This window comes from Lissotriton vulgaris, chromosome 10, assembly GCF_964263255.1.
Source record: "Lissotriton vulgaris chromosome 10, aLisVul1.2, whole genome shotgun sequence".
In the NCBI taxonomy this organism is placed as follows: Eukaryota; Metazoa; Chordata; class Amphibia; order Caudata; family Salamandridae; genus Lissotriton; species Lissotriton vulgaris.
Genome location: NC_141698.1, coordinates 316,647,322 through 316,671,216, shown reverse-complemented (window position 1 = coordinate 316,671,216; position 23,895 = coordinate 316,647,322).

Genomic DNA, 23,895 nt, shown 5'->3' with positions numbered 1-23,895 from the left:
AGCCAAGCTACCAGGAGGTGAGGACAGATTCATTTGGGGTTTGCTTGTGACTTCCTCCTGACAAGGATTGTGGTTTCTGTTTGAGTAGGCTTTCACCCCCTCAACCACTAAGCCAGTTTTTTCCTCCTATCCACCTAGAAAGGTGGTCTTAAAACTTTTGTTGGGGCCAAATCCTCCTTCAGTAAATACACATTTGTCTGCCCTCCAAGTGATATAATCTGTTAAATTGTTTTACAAAGTATGTTGAATACTATTTGTATGTAATGTTACAAGTCACAGGATGTTTGTGGCTAAACTCTAACATATCAGAACAAGCAGGATTCAGTGATGCATAGGCTCACCTTCTTCTTCAAACATTAAATGTAAAGCCTATCCAACATTGTATGTAGCAAGAGTGGACGGCAGCAGCAAAAGCTTCCATCCCTAGAACTGAATATGCACAGCACAAGCAGCAGCAGTTCAAGCAAGGCAGTTTCCAGCATTACTGGAGCGGGTACCTTGGCAATGCTCTTGTACTCAAGGCACAGCTGCCAGACACTCAGTGTGCTGCTCCTAGGGTATCACTTTGCTTAAAGCACAATCTGTGCTTTCAGCCATGTACACAGGAGCGAGAGATGTCGTGCACACAACACATATAGATGTGCGTACACACATTTGTTAGCTTTTACACATAACATATTTCCACAGTATTGCAATTCACTGTAATTGTTAATGTGTCCTCTAAGCAGCACTCCATGCTTTCTGTAGATCACCGGTTCAAATTCTAGTAAGATCCCTTGGGTGTTTGTTGCGGAGATCCATGTGTAGCCTGCAGGTCCTGTGAAATTCTTGTAAAGCATCTGCTTCGCATATTACTGAATCCTTGCAGGTCTAATTACAAATGTTATTGTTTGCATGTCAACTGAGTGCCCCTAAGTTGGCAGTACTATATGAATTTATGTGGTATTTAAACTGCACAAACAGTTAAAATGCAGCAGAGCACTATATCGGGTCAAGGGCAAGGATACCGTCAATAGGTGATTGGAGCTGGAGCTGTTTTTGTGAACTGATACTCCATTATGATAGAGTATGCTTTAAAGAGGTGCATCTTCAACTCTTTCTTGAATTGGAGTACGGTTGAGGGTGGATCTGATGGATACTGGGATGCTGATCCAGATTCTGGTTGTACAGGTGGAAAAGTCCTGCTACCTTGTTTTTACTTTTTTACCCCCTTAGCCTACGGTCTGGTGGTGGCCAGGTTGCGGATGTTTTCAAATTCACCAAGGACGGTGAGCTTGTCACCCAGATACGCTGGGTGCACTTTGTGATGGCTTAGTAAATGATGGAGCTGTTTTTCAAAGATGATGTGGGCCAGTAAGGTGGGACAGTGCACTCTATCAGGGTGGGGTGATGTGATCATATTTCCTCCAGCCCCGGATGAGACGTGCTTCATCTTTTTAAATTTGTTCCACGCCTACATATTTAGGTTTATTAGAGCGCTATTCTGGAAAGCTCCTGCATAATAACGTGTTCTCGTTGGCACTGCAGAAGAATGTCCTTTTAATATGTAGGCTTACTTCAGACATAGTGGATGTTTTGTCTTCGGTATTATAAAAATAGTATTTCCATTATGTCTAAAGCTTAAAACACACAATTGCATAACATCAATCTTTAATTAGGTCTGGTGACATTATACAAACTGTTGGGCCTGTAGGCTGATACCTGGATATTGATGAGTTGTGGAGTGAGGTAATAGAGGTCACAACATGATGAAGGAAAAGTGGAGCACGACGGGGACATTATAAACGGCTCTGGAGGAGGCTAACCAGTGCAGTGTGACACATTATGTATTTATCTGCATGTCCTCCCAAACATTAGGAAGCCAGTATTGACCCATAAATATTTGCAGGTCACCTGGGTTGTTGACTATGCAACACATCAAGAAATTGAGTATGTAGATTGGTTAATGCCTCCATTGACAAGTTATTGGCCCGAACTTCCCTTGCTGCGGAAAGGTCTCCGCCGGTCATTCGAAGGAGCAGCTGATACAACAAAGACCGTTTTTCTAGATAAGCTGAAGTACCAGATCCTGAGCAAAGTCTGATTCACTTTGTCCTTGAAGCTATTTCAGTCTGCACCGCTCATTTCCTGAACTAAATTTGGGCTGCATACCACTAATCCACTGGCATGCAATGAGACCTTCTTTAATTAATCCTCGTGATTGAAGGGTATGATGTTCCAGGGATCTTTAATTGATTGAGCTAGTGGCTCGGTGTATAGATTTATTGAGGCCAGTGTAATCCCACAGTTGTAAGCCTGGAGATCCTGAGTTCCTTTGATAGAACTCTACATACAAGCGCTCTTACTTTCACACATTTATATGGAACTTCAATAGCCCGATCATACCCCTCAAGTTCCATGTTCTCTATGAATTCAGAATCCTTTTGTCAAATAACAAGTCAAAATATTTCTTGGCAATACTGATAGCATCTGCTTATGCATGGCTTGCCTCTAAGTCAATTGTTCCGACCTTGATGCGATTTCACTTTGATAGGGATCTATTTGGCACATAACCCTTCTGATCAGCATGTGTAATGGCACTAATATAGTGATTTAATCTATTAATTTTGATCTTGGGAGGATCTTGGCATCAACAATAACTGGTCTATATCAGTCACCCTATCAGAATCCTAGCCAGGGTTTGATGTTAGCAGGATATCTGCATCATCCAAAGATTCTGGTGCTTACCCTTTCTCTAACTTACACCTCCTAAAACAATCACGTTATTAACCGGCGACTTCTATACCACAACAAGGAACCATCTGGACCTGCAGCTTCCTCCTTTTAGACACATTTAATAGCCACAAAATATATCTTTAAGAAATCTTTTTAGATAGTTTTTGCCTTCCAGTCTCGTTTGAAAAAGGCAGGTACCAACAATCTTAAAGTACACCAACTTCCACATGCTCGCTATTTGAGTCTTTTATGTAGCTATTCAAAAAACATCGAATCTGCTCCATGGTACGCAATTCTTGATCATTCATCTATCGTGTTCATCTGTAGTTTTCTAAGCTGGTTTGATTTTTGTTTCCAATCAAATATCACATGCCTCTCACTCCATAGTTTGAATATTGTGTCACTGAATATTTCCTAGTATTGTACCGGAGGCAACTTTAATCAGCTCTGTATTACAGTTCTTATGGTATCAATAGACATGCATTAATGAAAAAGTTGCCAGATTTCAGTTATGGTCTTTCTCATACTCTTCTATGAGTTTTCCTTCATTACAGTCAATCAAAAATAAATCAACTGTTGAAGTCTTAGGTTTCTGAACCTTGTGAAGAGATATAATTAACTGAACTTGGTCACATGTTAGGTTAATTTAGATGCTGTGATAATTTGATCAGAATTGGATGAGTGGCAACAAATTATACAGGAAAATTATGGCCTTTGGTGGCAAGCTGCCCTTCCTTCACAACTTCAGAACTGGGTACACTCATGAAGTCAGACCAGTGAGCCAGTGTAATATTCAAGATTTCTGAGACATTGGTGAGTTCCCTAAAGAGCAAAAGCATCAGAGGTCTTCATCCTAAGTATCCCAAGAAGTAAACCTCGCAGTGAAACAGCAGTATTCATTAAGCAGGGGTAAGATTGGAAACCATGATGGGTCTGGTGATTCTGATGCACCATCAAATGTATAGGTTAATATCAAAAGTATTAATTCTGCTATTTGAGGATCATGATGGCAGACAAATAAGCTTCTTTTTTTTTGGGCGAGCCAGGATTCAGCTCATCTGTCTTAAGATTCGAGCTATATAGGAGATATCGGAACAGCTACTACCTGAGGAAATTTGTTTGCATAGCATCTTTTTCCACGTTTTCACACAAGCCATAAACTGTCCTGTAATGAGAATCCCTAAACCAGGGAGTATCCAACAGGTCGATCATGAGCTACAAGTAGCTCATAGGCTGCACATGTAAAATGTTAGCTCGTTTGAGGATCTAGAGCTGGCCACCTGCTTGTGCAACACTTTAAACAGTATGTACCTAGTTTTGTTAGATTTGGGAAGGTGACTGTGCAGCATAATGTAGCCCACCCTCCTATGAAAAATGATTTATTTCTCTTTTGTTCTTTCTTTCTTTTTTCTCCCATTCATTCTGTCTTTTATTTGTTATTTTTGTTTGTTCCTCTGCCTTCTTTCATTCTCTACATTCTCCATATGATTGTTATATCCTCTTTCTTGGTTGTTCCTTTTCCCTTCTTTCTTTCTTCATATCTTTCTCTCTTTCCTTTCATAGTGTCTTTTGGTTTCTTCTTTCCCTCACTGTTTGTTTTCTGTCTCCCTTTCTTGCTTTCTCTACTTTTTTTCATTTAATATATTGTCTTCCCGTTCTTCTCTACTACTTGTGCTCCTTTTACTTTTATCTTTATTTCCTCCTTACTTCCCTTTTCTTTCTTTATTATTTTCTTATTTTTTTGTTCCTTCTGTCTTTCTCTTTCCTTTCTTAAGATATTTTACTTTTAGTTTTTTTTTTCCTTTTGATGCTTTTTGGTCTTGCTTTTCTTCTTTCTGTTTCACCCTTCTTTCCTTATTTCATCTTTCTTTTGCTCCTCTCTCTATTCTTCTTTTTCCTCTCCATCAACGGAGGCAAGACTGAGGTGCTGGTCGTAGGGGGTGGCCAGGCGGCGTGGACATTGGCATGGTGGCCACCATGCCTGGGACCAACACCTACCCCCTGCCAGGAGGCGAGGAATTTGGGCATCTGGTTTGATTCCAACCTGACCTTTGGCCCCCAGATCAATCGGGTGGTTGGATCCTGCTTCGGGACTCTCAAGAGCATTAGGAAGGTGCTGAAATTTCTACCCATCAAAGCACGCCAAACGCTAGTGCATGCACTAGTCACATCTAAGATGGACTATGGCAACCTTCTCTATTTAGGGACCTTAGAGAAGAATCTGAGCCGCCTGCAGGTCTTGCAGAACGCTGCTGCCCGATTGGTGCTCAGACTACCCAGAAGGGCTGCCTCTAAAGCGGCTCTTCAGACCCTGCACTGGCTCCCGGTAAGAAGCAGGGTGGAATTTAAAGCACTCTCCACTTGTCATCGAATCGTCAATGGTAGGGCACCCCTTCCATTGCAGGGACTGCTGACTCAATACGAGCCTTCCCGTTCCCTTAGATCTTCCGGCTCGTGGCGTCTGTCCATGCCCAAGGTGTCTAAAGCAAGGATGGGCGGAAGATCTTTCAGGCATCTGGCTGCGTTAAGCTGGAATAAACTTCCTGCGGCGTTGTGTCTTGAGCCATCCGAACCAATCTTTAGAGCCAAGTTAAAAACAATACTATTCACCCGGTAACAGGTTCTGCCCCCTTGCAGTTTCCCGGCAAGCACTCGCTCCACAGTGCGGGGACACGCCGCTGTGCGTCACCAAGCGCTTTACAAAACCCCTATTATTATTATTATTATTATTATTATTATTTTTTCATTCTTTATATGACGTTTTCTCTCTTGTTCTCCTTTTTTTCTCTCCTGTCTTTTCTGTCATGCTCCCCTTTCTTTGTGATTGTTTCTCCTATATTCTATTCTTTCTTTCTTGGTTTTTTACTTTGTTGTCTTTTTTTCTTAATTTCCTCGCATTTCTCTCATTCACTTTTAGCTTTTCAACCCCTCTTGTCTTCCTCTTGCTTTCAGTATCCTTCTCTTTTTACCTGACAAATATACACTGTGTGCAGTGGTGGGAGCCGGTAGACTGCAGACATATATATTTACTTAGATCTTTGCTAATGGTCCTGGTAAATAACTTTCTGATTTTCTTGTTTGTGATCTTCAACCAATGGACTTCAGGACAATTAGCCAAATACTGGAAGACTTTTGGGCTCTAGGTCACAAAAGGAGAGAAGTGTCATTCTATATATTGCAGGTCAATGAGGCTATAACTCCCAACAAGACACTCACCTCTTAGATGAGATCCGTAGACAAGGGCAGGGACAACATCGACCTCTGGGAACACTACAGATAAATCTTCTGTGATTCAACTCTTGTGCTTCTAGTGGTGTGTGCTCACTGGAGCATGGCCAGGGTAATCCTGAGGCAGAATTGAAGTTACCTGGCTTTTGTGTACCATTATTAAATCTCTATATTAGGCAGCAGCTGAGTGTGGTTTTCAGTGATTAGAATGCATCCTCACTATCAAAAAGGTTGGAACACCCGACCTAATCTGTTTGCTTTTCCCTATATATTGTGTACCATTTAAATGTATTAGTATGAAAAGAACTGCATAGTATCTGTTAAGATGATAATTTTGTATTTGGGTCCCAAACAAGACTCCAAAGTGCTTCCGCCAGTTGAGTAAGTGCCAAGTTCATTACACTTGGTTAGTAAAGTAAAGTGTGAGTTGAAAATGTGGCCCATAAGTGTGAATTGTTGCGCTGTAGCCGCCATTAAGTAGGTCATGGGAGAGGGGAGGAGCACAGTGTCCTGTGGATACAAAACTAGTAATGTCACTTCCTGTTCAGATAGATGATGGGAAATCTAGTTATGTCACTTCCTGTGCAGATGGGTAATGGGAAATGAAGTACTCAGCTACTTCTTTTGAAGACAGTTTTGGCAGGAAACCAGAGATGTTTCAGTCATCTCACATAAAATTATTCTTGCATGCTGTACACTAATCAGTACCTTAATTTTCAAAGTTGTTTTGTTAGGTTGGCTTTCTTAAATTTAAGCTGTCCCAGCACCATTTCTCTGTGTCCTTCCTTCAGTCACCTCTTACTATTTGTCCTTTTCAATCGTCTCTATGCCGGTTTCTGTCTTCCGGTTTTTCACCTCATCCTCTCACGTTTCTGAGCCTTTCGGGGAAGTTTACATACGAAAAAGTATGTCCACTCCCGTACTTCTGCAGTACTGACAACACCAGGATAATGGTCACCTAGTTTATGGTATGTAATTTACCAGATTACATGTAAGGCCGAGTCTATCTTGCCAGAATTCAAACTCCTAGCCTCTGGTAGTTTACGCAGACAGGGCGCCTTTTCTATTGCACTGCTATCCCGCCTCAACCTTTGATAGAAGTATATTAAATCTCACTCTCTTAGCCTATAGAGCCAGACCTATTGTCTTTGGCAATGCTTGGTAAAGGTTAAAGAAGGTTGGTTTCTATATAATAGACGGATATCCATAAACGTTCGCTGAAAGATTGGCTACTATCATGAGGAAAGAATGCGTTATCTGAAGGAAATGGGGTGGAACTGAGTTGGTGAAATATACCTGCAAATAATGGGACATCATTTCTCAACAAGGCAATTAATTCTCTAAACCTGAAAGGAGTTGGATATCACAAAGTGTTCTGGGACCAAGCATGGTTTATGAATGGGGTGTAATCTGTTAGAAATAGTGCATGCACTGTGAACATGATTAGGATTAAAACACATTTTAAATAATGTCTTAAATTTACTGTATTTTTCTTCTACTAAGAGTAGAAAGGTAGTTATTATTGCAAAGAAAATATTTGAATAGGTAACGGCTGGCGATGTTAACGCCTTAACCGGGGCGGCAATTCCACAGCGGTGCGGGCATTCTAAAGGGTGGGCGGGGTTGCGATGGCCAGTGGTCGTTCTCAGCAACAGGGAGGGAGTGCTCCCGTCGGCCGCCTGGAGCATGGAAGGGGTTAAATAATAAAACGTGTCAAAGTTAGAATATCTCCTCACAATACATTATTCATCTAATTGTTTATGAAATTAAGGGCCTATTTGCAAGCTGGTTTGCATTGCGTTTGCACCACCCGTGGTACAGGCGTGACACAAACCTTAATTGAGATTTATGAAACCATGGAAGGCCACCTTGCGTGGCCCTGAGTGGCTTCATAACTCTGAAGTAAAGCAACGCAGTGCAAATTGCCGCATTGCCTTGTTTTGTCACACAGAATGGCATTCCATGGGCGTTGCATGGGTGTGCCCATAAAAAATCCAATGGTTTTTCATGCATCCCCAGATTTCACTGGTAAACCTGGGAATGTGCCAAAAGGGTACGCCTTCGCAGGAGAGGAGTAACAAGGAGAAATAACTTTATTTCTCCTCGTTGATTCCTCTTTCTATGTGTGCTGCAGCATACATAGAAAAAAGAATATGCCTCTGAGGATTTGTTTTTGTGCAGGAAGGTGCCCTGTTCTGCAGAAACACAATCCTGCATGCAATGCAGGCACTTTTGCACCATAGTACAAGTGTGCCTGTGTTGGTGCTAGGCTGCCAAAAGGGTGCCAGTAGAAGGGAAAATGCAGGAATACGCAGTATTTCCTTTAATATGGCGCATTCCTGCCATTTCCCTGTCACGCAGCACAGCAAGGTGACCTGCTGCGCTGAGTGACAAGTTCATAAATCTACCCCCAAGTTTGCCCATAAGTTCCCAAAGAGAGGTGTGTAAATAGCAGTGGCGGCCGGCATGACTTGTGGGTAGTGGTGCGGGGGCAGGGTGAGGGGGTTGCGCAATGCAGAAAAATAAAATATACACTTACCTTGCCACCGGGTCCCTTGTCTCTGCTCCTGCTCTCCTCGAGAGACTCCAGGAACAGGAAGCACATCCAGGCTCCCCTGACTAATCACAATACTGCAATGAAGCGTTGTGATTGGTAAGCGCCCAGGCTCCCCTGACAAATCACAATGCTGCCATGCAGCGCTGTGATTGGTTTTGAGCAACTTGGTTCGATCCTCAGGCAGGGGCTGGGGGCCTGGGAATGTTCTCCACACAGGCTGTAATGCAGCCTGTATGGAGAAAAGGGAAAGTGCGCATGACTGTTTTGGGTGGCCCGAGATGGCCGGGCAAACAGTCATGTGCACTTTGGAATGGCTAAACCACTCCTCCCCTGCTCCGAGAGCAGAGCGGCCCCGCCCACCTGCCTGCCCACAAAGGAAACATAAAATGATAATAACTCAAAGTTATTATCATTTTATGTTTCCTTTACTTTGCACTGCTCATTAGCAGTACGGTGACACTCCCTCGCCATAGCGGAGGAGCCACCACTGGTACATAGCCATAGCTTGCACCTGAACGCTACAGACATACACCATCAGAATACTACAGAAACGTGCATTATGCAGAAACGTAGAGCGTAACTGCATACCAGCAGATGTTGCGTACCCTTATAACACAGTTACTTGCGGGCGTCAACACATCTGAGAGATATGACAGTTTCATGAAAGACCCGTTGTGATCATCAGGACAGCTTTATACTCAGCATGCTCATAATATCGCACCGCAACTGCAGCTTTACGGGGACCCTGAAATAGTTTGGAGCCGCGTTCTGAGGCACTACCAGGGGATGTGAACATCCTGTATCAATGAAAACCATAGGGAACCTTGGAGATGTCATCTCTAACCGTGGATCAGAGCAATGGTCCTTTATACCCTCGGCCTCTGGTTTGTGGTCTGTATGGCGGGTTTGTGCTGTCTCTGGCAGATTTGCATCATTTGGTGGGCATCAGTAATGTGCACTGGAGCCAGGGCTCAGTCACGGCAAAGCAAAAAGCCCCCCGCCAATCCCCCACCACCCCTCGACCCACTGGGTTTTGGCAGCCTGGGTGAACAATGCACTGTGGTCACTGAAATATCTTTAAGAACCCCGAATGGTGAAGTGAACAAAATGGGGGGTCAAGAGGAGGAAGTGATTGGTTAAGAGGGTACCCAAAGGGAAGTGTTTTTGACGCAGACATTGCATATGTTCTCACCTACCCAGTATAATGTTAGATGGCTATTGAAATATCTTTAGGAACCCCGAATGGTGAAGTGAACAAAATTGGGGGTCAAGAGGAGGAAGCGATTGGTTAAGAGGGTACCTAAAGTGAAGTGTTTTTGACGCAGACATTGCATATGTTCTCTCACCTACCCAGTATAATGTTAGATGACCTAATAGCCTGTGAAGCTCCTAAGTGTCCTCAATGAGCTGTTGACAATAAACGCTGGACTTAGTTTTCTTCAGTGGTTGCATTTGCTAAGCGTTAGACTACAGTCGCCTTAGTTCTAGATTGTTCCATAGTTACTACCTTTTACTCTGAAAAACATTGCTGGGATGAGAAATCTTGATACCCGTTTATTAAAGGAGGGAGTAACAAAGATAGAGGAGGCAGATTGATAGTGATAAGTGGCACTCTAGGATGTATAGCCCTCTCGGTGGGGTCTATTTACTCTGTAATGACCTATGCTTTGCTTTGGTTTGGACCGTAAAGTTGAGTTTGCTAATGAACTGCTAATTTAAGGTAAGATCTCACCCTGTTAATGACAAATCACAACAGAGGTTAGAGGGGACACAGCAGCAAGTAAGCAACAGCTAGAGCACATTAGTTTAATTGAAGCGTCACAACCAACATCAGCTCAGCAAAGATAAGTCGCGTTTCTCTGCAGGGCACCGAATATATGCTATGATTGCCTACTTGTTGCCAGGTGGTTAGTGTTGGCACTGGAAGAAGTGGGCCCTTTCAGATCATGTCCCGCTTACTGCGACATCATGGTGGCTTCAGATGGAGCATAAGAGTGGGTAGAGGCTGAATAACTCCTGAGAGATGTGGTCGAAGTGAATGTAGCGTCTTTTCCAGCTCTGAAGCGTGCAAATAAATTGTGCCACACTGGAGTTGTGGTTAGCCATTATTTTATTCTCCAGCATTAACTTGCACACTGCGCATTACTTCATACTTCCCATACCTACACCCTAACACCTCCATGCATATGACTTAGTTCCTGTTCTGGATCCTCCCCAGCACCACTTTGGTCCTAGTGCGTATAACATCAATATGCTACATTGAACACTGTCAGACAGCAGATTAAGGAATTGCTTCTTCATAATGACGTAGGTAGAGCGAGAAGGAGCATGGTTTGGGGCCTTTAAAGGAAGTAGTTTGGAACATGTTTATATTTGAGATGGCTTCCATAAGGTCTATGAGGTAAGTCTTCTTGGTTGAGCTAACAAAAGAACTCACTGATTCCGAGACCAAACATAATATCTCACAATCAGTATTAAGGGGGATGCTATTGAGGGGGTCATAGTAGGGGAGGGTGAACTACATTTTAGCAAACTGAATGACTTAGGAGATTTACTGTTTTTTTAAATGTTGCTCGAGGGGATGCTGCTTGCCTTGTTTTTTTCTTACATATTTATATATATATAGACACCCGTACACATTGACTGCCACTTGCCTGTGGCCTCACGTTCCTGCTTGTTTCAGACTGAACCAGTGACTCTGCCAGGTATTTCCCACCCGGGTTTTCCCGCTCACTGTTCTTCCTACTTACAGAAGCCCCACCTTCCCCAGGACCTACTGAATACAGGCTGCAGCGTAACCGTATCAGTAGGCACCAAAATACCTAGCCTGCCACTTGGCTGTGGCTTCCAGTTCCTGATTGTTCCAGACTGATTCAGTGACACCGCCACTGCCTGGGTTTTTAACTGGGGTTTTCCCACTAATTGTTCTTCCTGCTAACAGATGCTCCGCTCACCCCAGGACCTACTTAATGGAGGCTGCAGCATGACCACATTCGTAGGCATCTGGACATTGAGTTTGCCACTTACCTGTGTCCTACAGTTCCTGCTTGTTCCAGCCTGATCCAGTGACACTGCTGCTGCCTGGATTTTATCCCCTGGAATTTTCCCACTCACCATTTCTCCTACCAAGAGAAGCCACATCCATGCCAGTACATACTTAATGCTGACTGCACATGGATTGGACATGTGCAGTCGGCGTACCTCTGATGTGCCAAAGGTGCACCAAAAACAAGCCCAGATGCACCCATCCGTGCCTGGACCATGCCTAGTGCCACACCCCTGGCCCTCCTGCCCCCGAAGATGCACTATTGCCGAGCTCTATACCCTTGACCCTGGATGCCGCAACAAACACTGTCACTATGCTGACCCACACTCCACAGTAGGACCTTTCACCTGCACCCACTGCCACTTCATCTGCTACAGCACACACACCAGCCCACCAACTAGCCTCACCCAGAATATACCACATACACATCTGAACAAAAACACCAACTTGCATGCACCTTTCTCAACACATGCTCAAGCATTCCACCGCATTATAGGACCTTATTGCGACCCACGCACCCGACATCATCGTGCTCTCAAAGACCTTGCTCAAATGCACATTCCCCTCAGACATTGCCTCAGTGATCCCTGACATATATAAAAGCACTCACTAGGACTCCATCAACAAGTCAGGTAGAGGAACAGCCATCATTCACAAAGAGACCATACAGAGCAACACCACCACCCAATGGAACATCTCAACTTTAAGCTCCACACATACGATAAGACAACCATCAGAAGCATCCTCACTTTCTGACCCCCAGGCCTGCATTTCAGCTTCTGTAACCCTATTGCAGACTTCATTGCACCCCTAGCCTTAGACTCCAAGGACTTCGTCTTCCTCAGCAACCCAAATTTCCACATCGACTACCCCAGTGACAACACCACCACACATCAACACCACACATCATCAACATCTGTCTGGACTACAGCAACACAATATACATAGGAATCGCTGCACACCACCTACAGAGGCATAAGACCATACAGAACACCGCAGCCAGGCTCATCCTCAGCCTTCCCCGACAAACCCACATCACACCCCACCTCAGGCAACTCTACTGGCTCCCTGTACAAAAGAGATGCCAATTCAAGCTGCCGACCCATGCACACAACAAAGACCCGCCTACATTAACCACCGCCTGAACTTCCACCAACCATCGAGAAGACTACTCTCCACCTCCCCTTTTCTTGTCCATACCCGCATCTACTAAAGCTGAAGTGGAGGACGCATCTTCTTCAAAACTGCAGCAAAGACCTGGACAGCTTCCCAACGCTACTCTGGACCATCACCTCACTTCTGGAATTCCGAATGGCATGCAAGACCTGGCTGTTCGAATAAGCTTCCGGGACCTACAAGCGCCTGGATACTCTATCAGATGATTCGCTGTGCATGGATGTTATAGTTAGGCTCAGATTTCTCTCATACTAAACCAGTGAAATTCAGCAGTTATAGTTACCTGAGATACCTATAACGAATGCCCCTGCAATGCACTGCTTAGAATCTCACATATTACATCACTAAGGACATTAGTAACTTTCTGTATTTTTTCAGTGAATTTCTACATTTTTTACAGTTTCTAAAATACTTTTTCCTAACTATAATGTCTCTGTAACCATTGTTTTTGTAAGTGAATTTGTAATGTTTTTTTATTGATTTTTTAACTTTAACCACTAATCTTTGACCCTGAGTGTGTGAGTGAGTGCATGAGTGTCTCAGCAGATGTATGAGTGTCTGGGTAGGTTTGTAACTGTACATGAGAGAGTATGAGTGGGGCTGTACTTGGGCATAGGCATTACTGAGTGGGTCCGTGAGTGGGTTAGTGAGTCTCTGAGAGGGTCTGGGAGTCGGTGATTGAGTCTCTGAGTGGATCTGTGAGTGGGTGAGAGAGAGTATGAGTTATTCTATAAGTGGGTACATGAGTGTCTGACTGTGAGTGGGTGTACATGTCTGAGTTGATCTGAGAGTGAATGGGTCTGTGAGTGGCTGTGAGCGGGTCTGAGTTCTTCTGTGAGTGAGTGCTTAAGTGAGTCTAGCTTGTTTTCTGCCATTTTACTACTCACTTTTGACCTTTATTGTGCCTCTTTCTGCTAGTTTCTGACCTCTAATTTGCCTGTTTCTGCTCATTTCTGACAATTATTTAGTCTCTTTCTGCTAGTTTCTGACCTTTATTTTGCCTCTTTCTGCTCCTTTCTGACCTTTATTTGTTTGCCTCTTTCTGTTTGTTGCTGACCTTTTGTCTGCCTCTTTCTGTTAGTTTCTGACTTTATTCTGTCTTTCTGCTGGTTTCTGACCTTTATTCTGCCTCTTGCTGCTTGTTTCTGACATTTATTTTGCCTGTTTCTGCTTGTTTCTGACCTTTATTTTGCCTCTTTCTGCTCCTTCCTTTCTGACCATTATTCTGCCTCTTTCTGCTCCTTCCTCACCTTTATTCTTTTTGCTGCTCGCTTCCGACTTCTATTTTGCCTCTTTCAGCTTGTTTCAGGCCTCCCTTTTGCCTTTAAGCTCATTTCTGACCTCTATTTTGTTTTTCTGCTCTTTGCTGAGATTCAATTAGCCTCTTTCTACTCATTGCTGACCTTTATTCTGCATCTTTCTGCTCGTTGGTGACTTTATACTTCTTCTTTGTGCTTGCTTCTCACCTTTATCTTGCCTCTTTCTGCTAGTCATTTATCACCTCTATTCTGTATTTTTCCGCTCGTTGCTGACCTTTATTCTGCCTCTTTCTGCTTGTTTCTCATCTTTAGCTTGCCTCTTTCTGCTAGTTTCTCACCTTTATTTTGCATCTTTCTGCTCTTTTCCCCTGGGACCGTGAGGGGAGCCTCAAGCCCCCTCGGTCCCTATTGGGATCCTGCCTCCTGCGGGGGCCGGTTTTGCTCTGAGAGACAGGTAGGTGCTAAACATGCAACCCTCTGTCTGTCATTTGATCTGTTTCTCTGCCCTCTTGACAGTGGGCAGGGAAACAGATGAAACCTCCGATTCCAGCAAGCAAGAGCATTTTGTCTGCTCCCGCTTGCTGGAGGCGGAGTGTTTGCTCTGACTTGGCTGGAGTTGTTAAAGCACCCGCCAAGTCCCAGCAAACAGCAATGTCCCGGTGGTGGATGCTCCGGAACATAGCTGGAGCCGGCCTGAGGGGGCAATCACCAGGGCAGCTATTGGCTCCAGGATAGGGGCCGCTCAGCCCACCTTTCACCTTCATTGGCCTGTCCCAGAGAGTAGGCGGTTCCTGGGGCCTAGAACGACCCAGGAGGGGGACTCCGTGACCCCCTCCTTCTTTAAAAAAAGAGAAAGCCCCAGGGAACTGGTAGTCCCCTGGTCTTGTGGGTCCGTGCGGCCCCCACTCCATATTTAAGTTAGTCGTGGGAATGTGATGCTCCCCAGGTCTCGGTCCGTGCGGCCTCCCCTAAGCATATTATTTTAAGCCCCGGGGAGGAGGTGGTCCCCAGGGCTCAGGGGGGGGGTCCCTGAAGCCCCCAAGCATTTAATATTCAGTCCTGGGAACGTGGTGGTCCCCAGGACCGGGGGGCCCTTCCGGTTCCTCGCTTCTTAATATAATTAGCCTACGGTAGTTGGTGGTCCCCGGGGCATTTTTAAGCCCTTTGCGGGGTTCCTTGTGTGTCCCCCTCCATCTCTTGAATAATGCCCACATGCCCCTGGGACCCAGACCACCCGGAGGCTACAATTGAAATAAGCGCAAGCTCATTTTTTAATTTTAATTCATGGCGATATTTGCGAATATATTTCGCAAAAATCTCCGTTAATTAAAAATAATGCTTTTATGCCATGGTTTCATTCCAGAGAACCCCAACACCAAGGCTTGGGGGTTAGGGTATTCCTACCCTGCCCCCTTTTCTTTTTTCACTTTTTTTTGTGGGACTTTGCATAAGTCGAAACCTGAAATGGATGCTAGCACTTCCTGGTTAAAGTGTTGGCAGCTGATCAGAGCTCTGCATTTCCCTGTACGAGCTCAATATTATTTGTGTATTAGCAGGGCTTAATTTGAGCCGGAGCTTGCCGCTGCTCAGCACCGGCACTTAATTATGGGGGCCGGGTCTATCACTCGGCATTAAGTGCACCTGTTCTCCTGCCTTATTTTGATTTTTTAAAGTCGTGCGTGTCTCTGTCTGCGCACTGACTGGTGGTGACTCTGGCAGGCACACACAGAGTGTGGCTGTGTGGCGCTGCTGTGTTAGCTGTCACTCTTGCCAACTTGCCGACTCTGACTGTCACTGACCAGGTCGTCGACGTCGATGATGCATGCAGCATACAGCTGAGCTACCCTGCTCTCTGCTCCGGGTCCCACCAGTTACTCTCTTACTCTTTCTTTAAGAATTTCCACACTTCCCGGCCGCGGCGCGGATCAGGGCCCCAGTGGGCGGGAGTCCGGGACTTGTTGTTTTGTAACTTTTGTTACTTGTGCAGGGGCCAGGGGCAGACACTGGGCAGGGCTTTGCTGCGGGGGTTGGGGCTGTGCGCGCCAGAGGAAGCGACGCGTGCGCAGATTGCATGCAATTGAATGCATTGCACGCGCATTTTCTCTGCCCGCCCCAGCATACCCGCACCTCTTCCCTCGCCCGCCCAAAGTTGCTGGTGGACCCAGGACTCGACTCGGAGTTGGGAGCGGCGAGTGCTCAGCAGGTGAGGGCGAGGTGCGAGCGAGGCAGGGCAGGGGGCCTGGCAGTGGCGGCGTGAACGTGATTAATTTATTGGTGGTGACCAGACCAGTCAGGTTTTTTAAATCATCTGATTCCTGATTGGTCTACCTACCACTGCTACAGCAGCGCCTGGACAAGATGGCCTGGGCCCTGGGGGTAGGCCGAATTTCCGAAATAAGGCAGGCAGGTGAGGTGAGGCGAGGCGAGGGCCAGGCAGGCAGGGCTGGCAGGGCCTGGGGGCCGCAGGCGCAGGATTACGTTTTTTTTTAAATTAATTATCATTGTGGTTGGGTTATCAATCATACACATACATTTATTATCACATGAAGATTGGCCTGGACGGAGGCTAGGAATGATAGGCGGCGTAGGCCTGGCCGGCAGACATCATGAATTAACAAAAAAATCTGCGCAGGTGAGGCCTACAGAATAGATTAACTTTTTTATGTTCGACGTGACGGTCACACTGCTTAAATGTTGTTTTGTTTCTGATGCCCTGGCTTTGGCTAGTTTGATCATCACGAATCGATGGGATGCACGATCATGTTTAGTGTGCACTCAGTCACTGGCTATTTGTTACGCAGTTGTGGGCTGCCTGTAATCAGTAGAGGATGCAGGCCCAGGGCAGGATTTGGTTTCGTTTTCAGGCCGGGCACGCTCATAAAATCTGTGGGGGTTCGGGTTGGGGCTGTGCCAGGCAAGCTGCAGCGTGCGCAAATCTTCTACTTCTTACTTGTTACACTACATTAAGGGCTGGTTTTTTTTTAAGCAATGGATAATAAATCTGCGCAGGTGAGGCCTACAGATTAACTTTTTTATGTTCGGACGTCACACACACTGCTTAAATGTTGTTGTTTCTAATGCCCTGCCTGGCATAGGCTAGTTGTTTAATCATCACGAATCGATGCACGATCAGGTTTGTTGTTGGCTTGTTGTGTGCACTCATTGGCTATTTGTTGCGCAGTTGCGGGCTGCCTGGGTGAAATCAGTACAGGTTGCAGGCCCAGGGCAGGATTCGTTTTCGTTTTCAGGGCAGGCCAGGGCACGATCATAAAATCTGTGGGGGTTCGGGCTGGGGCTGTGCCAGGCAAGCTGCAATGTGTGCAAATGTTCTGACTTACACTACATTAAATTAAGGGCTGTTTTTCTTTTTGTTGAAGCAAATAGCAATGGATAATAAATCTGCGCAGGTGAGGCCTACAGATTAACTTTTTTTATGTTCGGAAATCACACTGCTTAAATGTTGTTTCTGATGCCCTGGCTTTAGGCTAGTTTGATCATCACGAATCGATGCACAATCATGTTTGTTGTTGCCAGCAGTATGCACTCACTGGCTATTTGTTGCGCAGTTGTGGGCTGCCTGGAATCAGTACAGGATGATTTTGGTGCTAATAACACCCCATGACCTCCTCCAGTCCTGTCAATACAGGTGCCTTTTTACAAGAGAGTTAGTGGACTCAGAGCCAGAATTGCCTGCTAAGGGCAGATGTATCATGTATGAGATTACCTGGAAGAGCTGCAAGTGTCGCATAAGAGCCACCCTCATCATCAAACATAAGAGGAGTTGGTATTAAGGAGGGGAGTAATAGAGTTTGGGGTTAAATAAGGGGAAGTAATATAGTGTGATGATCTTGCTTGCAAAGAAACCAATGGCAATCCGTCACCTGAGCAGGCTCTGCACCAAGAAGTGATGTTGGTATATGAGTTGAGATGTGCATGAGGGCATGGGAGCCTCAGCCTGGCCAATTAACTTGTCAGAGGCTCGTCTTGCAATGACGCAAATGCAGAGCCACCTTCTTGTGCTACAGCAGGAATCATATACAACCCATTACCTTACCCAAGTAATAAACAACCTTGAAACTAGTTACCCTTGAAGGCAGCACAATTTTGCCACTGAGCTGGCCTTAAAAGAAACGTACCTTAACGATCTCAGCAATATATAATAATGCACTTTCCCGTGCTGTTACTGCAAGGAGAAAGAGACCGCACTATCCTCAACACAATGTGGCACCAGCTCAGTAAGGCCAATGTATGCTGCCTATGCTGTCCTAAAGCTATGTAAAAGTTGTACCTTAGAACTCATAGACTGTTAAAAATGGCATACCCTACCCCAGTATTGTCCTTTCTCACCAAATCAGCACATACAGCACTGAAATGGTCCCTTTTCAATGCATTAGTGATTTTAGCTAATTTATTACAACATTGTGCTTTAAATAACATTGTGCTTTAAATGCACTTTTGAGTTAATCTTTTTCAAAATGTTCACAAGGCAAGGGACCGTCCTATCAAAACCTTACTATGAGGAAGGCTCCCTTGCTGAAATTTCGGATCAGCCAGATATATATATTACCTCTAACTTTTAGCAGAGCCAGTTGAAAATGTGGGTGGAGCCAATATAGTAAGTGGGTGGAGCCAGTGGATGAAGTGGGCGGAGCCAGAGAAAAGTAGGTGTGGCCTCTGACAAACATTTGAGCACCTGCACTTCATATTTTACAAATTAAGCACTGTGTATTAGCCACGAGCGCAGATACATTTGGATTTCCTTAACTTTCTCAACAACTACTGAATGGATTTACACCAAATAACAACAAGCATTGGCATAGCCAATAGGTCTCGCCTTTGGGACCTTATAAGTTTTTAGCCAGGCAGCACATTATCTATTACATTAGACATTTAAGATAATAAAGTTTGGGGTAAATCAATGGTGCGAGACAAACCATATTCTGTCAAAAAAAGCCATCAACTATATGAATATGCAAGCACATTAGTAATAATGATTTTTTGTTCAGAAATTGATTGATACCATGACACACGTCCGACGAAGGATTCTTTATTCAATTAGACACGATCTTACGTGTTTTTCGAACAGCTGCTGCAGGTCACTGTACAGACATCGGTTTGAGGCTGTAAAGGCCTATTTATCGATCCGCAGTCAAGCACCGCGTGCTGGTTTTTTGTATACTTTACAGCTGTCACCAGAAGTTTGTACCCACCTTTCCGTGGACACCCCACAACAGGAGGCTGCAGTCCGTGCTGCATAATGCATTCTGAAAAAAACCCTCTCGTCTCCCCCCTTCCTTCCTCATTCGTAAACCATAGGCCAGCCCCTCACCAGGACCGTCACCGTCCAATTTCAGTGACATTGATGAAGTACAACATGTCCTCAAACAACACACAAAGCTTTTCTTGCAGTTTTATATAACACAAACTCGACCAAAGCCGGTCTTGGAGCGCTTTTTGTAGGCACTGGCGGGAGCAGGAGAGCCAGGGGTTAAACTGGAAAAAAACAATGCATGGGTGGACAGGCTTGGGTCTCATGCTATTACAGCCTTCCCTCGCATCACTATGTTGCAAGCACAAGCTTAATAATAATAACTCAACAACTGTCATGTACTGTATCATCTCGTGCTTCTGACACAGCCTTGAAGCACTGCGAGTTAATAGCACTTGGTTTACCGACCTGATAAGGATGAAAAGCCAAGCAGCCCCTACAGCGATTGCAGTTAATGCTGCCCTGCATTCACAGACAAACCTCGGCATTCAACCAAGCAATTCTTGGATACTGTAATTAAGTGCCAGTGTGCGAGGCGCCAAAAATAAGGCACATTTCACATGAAATCAAAAACAAACAAAGAAGAGAAAAGGCAGGCATTTTCAGAGGCCATGGGTTGGTTATCTCAGCTTTCCGGTATACAAGTGGTTCGTCCATTGAAAAAAGAAGAGCAAAAGGAGAGGAAGCTTTAACAAGCGCAGCCACGCAAAAGCTAAACGAAATACAACCTTTGAAATCTGACCCAAAACAGATGGCACGCTGCGCGCCGCTGCTCATAACCACAAGCCGTAGGCGGACACACTACCTGGGAAAGGTCGAACATGCACCCGCCTTTGCCCAATTGCGTGCTGTATTTGCACGCAAAGCACAATAGGAAAATGTGAAAAGTCCGAGTGATTCCACACAGAGGTCGTTTTCCTAGAGCAGCGCATGTGCGCTGAGCTAGGCTCGACCTAAAAAGCACAATCTGCTGACCAAAAGCTAGCATTTGCTAAATTTGATGTAATTCCGTCCAGCAGTTTGGTCTGTTGTCATGTCTACTGCTTGTATGGGAATTAACATGGGAAACATACTTTTTTCATTTTATTAATTATGACCCATTCAGCATATATGACAGATATTTGTCACTCTGTGATCTCGCATATATATAGGAGGAGCTAGGGGCCTAGTGGCCGTAGTATTTTTGAGGCAGTCTCCATATGAGAATAATGTCCCAATGATTCATCAGCATTTTTGTCAAAAAAAGTATTTGTCACACAGTTTATGGCCCAGTGTTGGAGATTTTCTATATTCAACGCGTTTGCCCATTCAGAGGCCACAAGTAGTATAAGTTTTGCTCCCATTGATTATGGCCAACTGTATCGATAACTTGATTCGACTGCAGTATGATGTTTTCACAGGAACCTGCAGGACAATGTCAAACAAACACAGTGGTACCCAATATGGCGGTTCTCCCACTGATGCCCATATTTAGCTCCTTGATAGTCTAACATCACGGTGCCGCTCCACTAACCAGGAAGCGTAAACCAACGACAACCCAAATAAAACCGTGGTACTCTGCAACACACATTAGACGACAGGGACTGCAGGGGAAGTTAAGAGGCGACAATGGCCCCTTGATGAAGTAAATCTAGGAAGGGGGCTTCTTGTATGTATTATTCTCTAGAGGCATTATTTTGCAGGTTACTAAGGACTAAGCAATAAACTACAGAGCCTGTGCTAAGAATGCTCAGCATTTGCCCTTCATTTTAGCGTGTTTGAATACTAGTGAGCCGTCTCTCTCTCTCTCTATATATATCCCATGGGGCACTCGTGATTTTATACAAGGTGAGCACTTCTCTCGGCAAGTATGGTGTGCAGTGATAGGTTTTGGGCACATTGTATCACGTGTGCAGTGTGCAGATGGATTTTTGCGGTGCGTCACCAGTTATTGTTTGAGCAAAAATATTATTTTACAAAGAAAAAAATGATTTGTCACTTATTATTTTCTGTTACAAGTATCCTCTTGTGCGCTCCTAGAAAACAGCGAGAGGCTTATTTACAAGCCATTACCGACACTGGAACATTCCTTTTTGTTTTGATGCTCCGCTGGCGCAGCACCATTTTCCATAGTTACAAGGTGGAGCTAAGCCACTTTGCATGGCTTGACGCCACCTTGTAAAAATGCCCCTTTTGCTGCACTGCTCTGTGGCAAAGGGGCAATCAATGGGTGTTGCTGTGGGCGTTCCACCACAACACCCATTGCTATTTGATGCTGCCCCAGATTTACAAGGCGGAGGCAGCGCCAGAAACTAATGCTAAGGAATACCAGGCATTAGAATGGCGACACTAGGAGAAATTAATTTCTCCTAATTTTTTGCCCTTTCCATGTGGTTTAAATCAGCATTATTGATTATGTGCAGGAAGGTTTCTCTTCCTGCACATAAACAATCGTCCCTGTAGCGCATGCCCTCTTGCAACATGGCGGCCTGGTGCCTGTGCTTTGCAAGGCAGATTTAGGCACTAGGGGAAACACGCAAGTGTGCCGTAGTCTTGTGAATACGGCGCATCCCTGTGTTTTGTAAATGTTGGAGCGCGGCGCTGCCAAATTTGGTGCAGCTCGGCTCTCTGGCATCTTATTGTAAATATGCCCCAGCAAGTGTACTGCATGCATGATACAGCTGGATGAGACAAATGTGTCTTCATGCCCCTTTAGTGCCCATCAACTTACCTTACTAGGGTTTTTATATCCGGATGAAAGCCTGGGAACCACTCAGCACTTGTTATTTGGCTGAAACATACCAACAAATTTGAGATGTCAGGGTAATAGTGGCCCAGAACATTGACTCAATTGTTTACTTTTATCTGTGGTTTTGAGAATAACACTTTCTCAGGATTAATCCCTGAGATTATTTTAACTACAACATTTCCCTGCAACGCCCAAAAAAAACCCATATAATGTGCTCCCAGTTCCCTGGTCGAGCCCACACAGCCCATACACCTACAGTGTGTGACCTGATGAATAGGCAAGCCACAATAGGGGGTGAGGATCGTTAAATCAAAAGAGAGGATTTTCCGTACCCTCTTGTTGTTCTTCGTAACAATACCATAACACACAGTGGTTTCAACAAGGTGCAGTAGATTCTCCAGTGTGGTACATACTTTCGGTGGTCATCTGCGCGGTTTGGCCAACAGTCCTACCTCTCTTTCCCCTTTTCTTGTCTGTATAACTTCTGAACAACACTACACCGAAAAGTTTTGTGGTGGGTCGGAACAGAATTTACACAAGAATCAGAACGAACCGGGAGGCTGAAGAAAGGCAGAAGGGGCTCGCTCAGGTGACCCTTGAAGAGACCAAGCTGCGAAGCCAGTCTCAGTTTCACGAGGCACTCTTTGTAAGACTACATAAAGGGGCAGCCTTCCGTAGTCCGTCGTCTGATGCACAAGGCATGATGTCACAAAGCTTCTGTAAATACACGCAGTATGTAGTCAAGATTCTGGTTGCATACGCCAAGCCAATCTGTATTCTGTCCTGCATTGGAGCAGGGTGACTGGAAGGATCTTGGAAGCATGCAGCGAGCGTCACCACTTGGCACCCTTCATTTTAGGTGCCCCTCCTGTGCATCTCAGCTGATGCCTCAGTGAAGCGCCTCGTGATCAAATGAAACCAATGGACAGTGGAGAGTTCACAACAGTAAGTTCCTTGTTTGACTTGTTTTCACTAATAGTGATCCAGGGGTTTAACCCATTTAGATCGAAGGGTTGCTGAGTTGTGAGACAGGGTGGTAACCAATAAGGGGGTAAGAAAGATGGATTGCTGGGGTTGATTTGAAATAAAAATTCTGTTCTCAAACCAATAAAGTGCCGGAATATTTTATGAGATGAGTGCCCTTCCAGAGTCTATGGCTTTTTAGCACTTTTTTTAGGAGAAACCTCAACCAAAGTCCTCTTTCAAGATGTTAGGCTCGCTTGTTTCCCTTCAGGTCATAACATTCACCACACCACGAAGATTACCAACAGGGCTGGACTGGCCTAAAGGGCAAGCAGACAGCACCTGAAGGGCTGGTCTGGCAGATATGATCACCAGCAAAGCTGGACTGGCCTAAAGGGCAAGCAGACAGCACCTGAAGGACTGGTCTGGCAGATATGATCACCAACAGGGCTGGACTGGCCTAAAGTGCAACCAGACAGCACCTGAAGGGCTGGTCTGGCAGATATGATCACCAGCAAAGCTGGACTGGCCTAAAGGGCAACCAGGCAGCACCTGAAGGGCTGGTCTGGCAGATATGATCACCAGCAAAGCTGGACTGGCCTAAAGGGCAAGCAGACAGCACCTGAAGGGCTGGTCTGACAGATATGATCACCAGCAAAGCTGGACTGGCCTAAAGGGCAAGCAGACAGCACCTGAAGGGCTGGTCTGGCAGATATGATCACCAGCAAAGCTGGACTGGCCTAAAGGGCAAGCAGACAGCACCCGAAGGGCTGGTCTGACAGATCACTGCATAAGTAGTCTTTTTGGCTTTTGTGGGCCAATTATATGGTTTGTCGGGTTGCTTTTTACTGTTGATTTCACTGATATTAGCAAAAACATTTCCTGCGGCAAGCACCAGTGCATGCATTCTCCTGTACCTTGTAACCTATGTGGGTTGTCTGTCTTTACAAGTTT